This window comes from Sinocyclocheilus rhinocerous, unplaced genomic scaffold (assembly GCF_001515625.1).
Source record: "Sinocyclocheilus rhinocerous isolate Xijiao unplaced genomic scaffold, SAMN03320098_v1.1 scaffold5339, whole genome shotgun sequence".
Taxonomy (NCBI): Eukaryota; Metazoa; Chordata; class Actinopteri; order Cypriniformes; family Cyprinidae; genus Sinocyclocheilus; species Sinocyclocheilus rhinocerous.
This window is the reverse complement of record NW_015637733.1, coordinates 83,428-89,240: the sequence shown is the minus strand read 5'-3', so window position 1 is coordinate 89,240 and position 5,813 is coordinate 83,428. Positions and strand designations below refer to the sequence as shown.

Below are 5,813 nucleotides of genomic sequence, written 5' to 3'. Positions count from 1 at the left end.
AAAATAATATTTAATTATTGACTACTAATTTGAATCAGTACATTACCTTAAAAAAGAAGGTGCTTTTGAGATCAGATTTTTTAAACCGGTAAACTCCTGTAAACTTTTCAGTCCAAGGATCCAGTAAACGAATGCCTTCAAACAGTAGCCTAAGTTCAAAACAGTTACAGAGAAAACCCGACCGGTTTCATTAGAGATTGTTTAGTCACATCCAGAATTATTCTTTTCAGCGTGTATTTGGCTTAAAAGCATGAGTGTTTTATAATGGACACTGCTGAAGCCTGAAGGTGTTTTTTAGATTCTGAATGGATCCATATAGTAGCCTGTACAGTCAGGTCAAGGCAGTAGGTTTAGTGATCTTTTGGCGTCTCCTTGTGGTCCTGTTTGATATCGCAGCTTGACTAGTGCTTAATTGTATTAAAAATGCTCTAAACTATTTTATTATAATTTTTTTTGCACTATAGAGTATAGCCTATACATAAATGTTACTATTTGCCCGTCACTGTATGCCATGGGAGAAACAGTCAGTCAAACATAGGAGTAGAGCTGCACAATTCTGGATAAATTGATCACGATTTATTATAATTTTTTTTTTGTATCAAATAGAGATCATGATTCTCCTACAGATAACTAAACAAAATAGCTTGTCTACTAGGGGTTCTGACGAAATGTTAATTGTTGCAGTCTATGTAATTTTTTTACATTTTAATTATTGCAAAATCTGCATCTCTTTTGTGGCTAATATTAATTTCATAACGATCCTTACTCCAGTAAGTCAAGTAGCAGAAGTTACAGAAAGTGAAAATGTGCAAATACTATTGGCCCATTTTGGGCTGAACTAAATATGCAAGACTAGTCTTGACTCTTACATGTCACTGTTTATAACACAGGCCGTTCATCCTTTGCTGAGCCGCTTAAAAAAATGGGGGCATAAATTAAGAGTATACGCACTTCTCCAGGCACCACTACACCACTGCACCAGACCTCTGTACTGCAGGATAAAGCTGAATGTGCCAGCGCTGGACAGGTTTTTTAAAGAGGGGTACGATGCTGTTTCATGCATTCAGAGCTGTTTACACTGTTAAAGAGTTGGATTATCATGCTAAGCATGGACAAAGTTTCAAAAAACAATTTGGACGTATGACAGAGTATTTATGTGCCAAAAATCTTACTTCCGGGTTCATACAAGTTTCGAAGAGTTTTTTTTCGATCGTGGCTCTTAATGACGTAAACGAGGGTGGAACTCCTTATATGGGCATTTCTCCCAGAAGAACGCGTCTGCGCATGCATCGACCAGAGCAAGAGCGAGATCGCGCCCATCAACGCGCTTCATCCGGCGGAAGCGCTGTTCGGGACTTGCTGGGGAAGAATGTCTCCAATCCAAAGAAGTGTGTTTTTGGTTGTAAGAGAAGTAACTTTGTTGATCCCGGTCATGATTCAGAACTGCAGACGGTAAGTGAAACCGCATCAAATGTCTGTTTTTTTGGCATTCGGTGCCCAAGTGCTCGTCACTCTTTAGCTCCGCCCACGGCGCACCTCAAGGAGCTCGGCTTTTTCAGGAGAGAATTGTAAAGCTGTATCTTTCTTTACCACAGTAATATAATTATTTAATGAAGAGTTCCATAAAGTTTAAACATCCGTGAGGGTGGTTTGTCCCGCTATTGCTGTGTCCCATTTTGTGAGGCTTCTCAAAAGTTTTTCACACTTCTCCCCTGGATGAAGAAAATCGCAATAAGTGGATTCAGAGTAGTAGATGTAAGGATTTTAACATCACTTTTGATACTACAGTCTGCAGGCGCCACTTACGGTAACGACAACATACGGTTCTACACTAGGTAAGATCTAAACCCTTATTTACATTACTACCATGCACAATGTAGGCCTGTTGTGAATTTTTTTTTTTGTCGCTGTGGTTGCCTGTTTTTTAAAAACCACTTCTGTGGGTCTGGGCAATATGTGTTAACGAGTTAATAGATTCACCCAAAAATTTAAATAAAGCTGCCATCATATACTCACCTTTATGTAGTTGTAAACCCATATGGCTTGATTTCTTCATTGGCATACAGAAATGTTGTAAATAATGTTCGTGTCAGTCAGCTGTTTAGATATTTCTCCACCACATTAGAAATTCATAGTGGTTTAGAATGACACGAGGGAGAATAAGCCAAAACCCCAGTTAAAATAATTGTTTTCATAAGAGTACTTGCATGTCAATACATTATACATTTTTAAAGTAACCATCAGGTTCACTATAGGCAAACTAACTTGGTTATTACATTGTGTGGTGTGCATTTTCTGAAAACATGTCTCATTCAATCTAGATTTGAGATTTTTGGAGAGTTATTGAACCTGCATTCCACATGGTTTGTGTGACCAGAGCGAGGACAGCTACAACGAGGAGAGAAGTTGGAATAACAAGCAATGCAATGGTAAATATTGATATTATATTATTTGTGACAAAGAAAATGTTATATTTATTTTTTGATGTGCATGTTACATGCATGTATCATAATTATTTAAAATGTATTTTGACAGTGTCAGTCTCTGCAGCCCTTCGATGAGTTCCTCCTCTTCATGGTCCACCTTTCAGTCAGTCTTCCACAGAGAGATCTGGCCTTACACAAAACACTTGGGATGGATTAATTTGGTTTTATTTGTACAGACTAGAATATTAAATATAATGTAAATGCAAATATATATAACTTTAATACAGTTTCTTGCTCACTAGTGTAATCTAAACATGTAAATATAAACACGTACATTTTAGAAACTTTGATACAGTGTAATAGTTATTTAAAATACTAATAACTGTGATAGTGTAATGCTATGGTTTTTTAACACTTCTGCCACTTGGAGGACTGATAGGCCAAGCAGATCACTGTGACGCCACTGTAAACATTCTCCTGAGATGAAAAACAAAGGTATAGTGTAAACTGACCATTAAAGAAATAAAAATCTTCCACCACTGTCATTACATGTTGCATACATTATGAATGGAGCCATATCCAATATGATTGTGTTTTTGTCTTTTTTCTGCTAGGGCTAATCATATAGGCATGTTATACATTATGAATATAGCAAGATATGAAAAGATGATGTAATTAGACAGTCTACTCCTACCTTAACCACTCAGCGAGTTTCCTCTCTTGCAAACAGGACCACCGTCCCACTGACAGGACCTTGCTTAACTCTCTAGGCATACCAATGGGGCACGTTAATATTATTAATAAAAAGTCTATTAATTATGTTATTCATTAAAGAATTTTATAATTATCTTACTTACCTTCTAGGTTTGTGCCAGTTCTGCTCCATTCAGTGCAGCTCTGTACAGGAGGAACTGCACTGATTCTCAGTTCTGAATAGTGTGCTGTCTGGTACAGTGCTGCAACAGTATGGATGGGAGTCCTTTAAAACAATCTGTGAAGATAATTGCATTGGGTTACATATTGAATTGATTTCAGATACATTTTGAATTACTTTCAGTTGCATTTTAAATTGTTACATTGTAAATTAAACTATATTTAAAATAAGTTATGAAGAATTACGTCTATATAATGTTACAAACATGCCAATAAATAGGTAAAGAGTTAAGTAGTATTTCAAAGGATGTCCCACGCAAGGACTGGAATTGAGAACCGCTGTTCTAGACATGCCAAAAATTTGCCGCTACAGCACAGCAGCTCTTCTTCTTGGTTTTCTCTGATGCACTAACTCTGCAGCAGCACTTCTTCTTCATCGTCTCGTCTGATGCACTCACTGAACCAAGCGTTCTAACCACAACCTCGCCCCTCCCCACCCCCCAACCATTCGAATTTCTTTAGGCGGGAATTATTTGTAATGATATTCCAATGAGCCGGTTTGTGATATCACAAAGCCCGGAAAACAAACACTGTAGTTCAAACGAGCCGTTCGTTGTAGTTCTTGAAAAGGGATTTAAAAAAAACGAAATATCTCCCTTTGGAGTGGACTTTGAGATTTGTAACTTTCTAAATCTTTTTTATGCCCAAACATACACACTACACACTGACTAAAATTAAAAAGTGAAAAAGCATAATAGGACACCTTTAACCATTCCTGATCTTGTTTGCTTCTGATCTTAATTGCTTCTTTGCTGAACAGCTTCATCATGATCCCTGGAAAACTGCTATATTAAATGTAAACTATCAATTCAAGCTTCAGGAAAATATAACGATGAACTGCCAGAAACGGTCAGACTTAAGGTTTATTACGATACATGGCAATCTAAAAATGGGAACATTATTTAAAATACTTTATATCAAGCCAAGACGTTCCTATCACAGCCACAGATGCAAACAAACGTGGATTACCGGGAGCTCTGATGTTATTGCTACTATCTCTTAGGAGTTATAAAAACCTGAGGTGGACGGAGTTTAAAGCTAAACTCTAACTTAGCCCTGCTATTTAAGTGCTGATCAAATCGGCGCAGAAGTCATGCAGCGTTTTATAAAGCCTTATTAGCAAGATTTGCTAGAAGACGATAGAACAATACTCACCCTAAAGTTGTCGATGTACCTTGAAACGTTTAATGCCCTTCTCCGTGCGATTAAATTCATTTACAGTAATCTGGGGAAGTTCTTGTAAACTGAAAAATTATCTTCTCCTCTTGTCATTTTGAAAGCTCTACGTAAGGAACAATGGCTTTCGGCACAGCACCGGATTTAAGTAAGCCCCACGAGGGCTGAGGGAAAAATGCGGAAGTGACCGTGCATAGAGTCCATTGTACGCAAGAGCAGAGCTAAACTGTCCAAATCGAAAATAATATTGATATCAATCGCTTACATTGAGTATTTCTTGTGGCGTCTTGAGGAAATATCTGTTTAACTGTCAACACTGCCCCCTAGTGGTCGGGAGCGTTTCCGTTGTGTTGTGGCTTACTGTCGTTGTGTTGTGAGCTTATGTTTGCTTTTTGAATTGCGTTGTGTTGTGTTGTGTTGTGTTGTGAGCTTATGTTTGCTTTTCGAATTGCGTTGTGTTGTGAGCTTATGTTTGCTTTTTTTAATGTTGTTGTGTTGTGAGCTTATGTTTGCTTTTTGAATTGCGTTAGGTTGTGAGCTTATGTTTGCTTTTTAAATTGTGTTGTGTTGTGCACTATTATGCCACCTTAATGCAGTACTACTCTATAGGTACTCAAAATTAACATGAGATTGGGTGAAACTGTGTGTGTTATGCCCCCTTTAATGACTGTGACACACGGCCTGATTTTCGGCTGAGCAGGGAGGCCCTGACAGTGCTGCAGGATCTTCTGAGAAGTGAACGGCAACAGTGACGGGGTGCCACAATCCAGACCCTGGTGTTTCTTTTCTGTCTGCCAGTGGTACATAATACAGAGTGGTCTCCAGAGTGCTTGACATGCCTCGTTCCACTGTCACCGCATTGTCCACCGAGTCGCTGAGGAGGTGCTGGCCATTCGCCAAGAGATTCACCTCCTGAAGACACCAGAACACATGGAGGCAGGGCTGGGCTCAAAACTGATGTTGTTTTTCTGATGTTAAACCTAAGCTATGTTGTAAATAGTTGTAAAAAGTACTTTCAGTAATGTATAGAACAATTTGTTCTTTTTGTTGTTTTTTAAATTTTTTTCTTTTTCAGAGGGAACATACAGAGATCAGGACATACATAATTTCTCAGAGAGAAAGAAAATAAATAAATAAATAAATAAATGAAAACACATACGTACATACACCTTAATGTTACTATGGAGAGTATGTATATACAGAATATGTATGCCCTCAATCTTGAAAACAAATTTCTCAAATGTTACATAGGCATTATATGCTCTTCCTCTTAACAAC

The 5,813-nt window shown here is 37.9% G+C and overlaps 2 long non-coding RNA genes across 2 annotated transcripts; one reads left to right on the top strand and one right to left on the bottom strand.

Moving 5' to 3' along the window:
- The first annotated feature begins 1,688 nt into the window (after nucleotides 1–1,688).
- LOC107749262 (uncharacterized) lies at nucleotides 1,689–3,089 on the top strand. Its single transcript, XR_001641010.1, has 4 exons — nucleotides 1,689–1,835; nucleotides 2,322–2,429; nucleotides 2,536–2,921; nucleotides 3,041–3,089. It is a non-coding gene; the product is annotated as an uncharacterized LOC107749262 (long non-coding RNA).
- On the bottom strand, nucleotides 2,823–4,748 carry LOC107749261 (uncharacterized). Its single transcript, XR_001641009.1, has 4 exons — nucleotides 4,515–4,748; nucleotides 3,284–3,417; nucleotides 3,121–3,192; nucleotides 2,823–2,903 (listed from the first exon to the last, which is right to left on the bottom strand). It is a non-coding gene; the product is annotated as an uncharacterized LOC107749261 (long non-coding RNA).
- Between the last annotated feature and the right edge of the window lie 1,065 nt (nucleotides 4,749–5,813).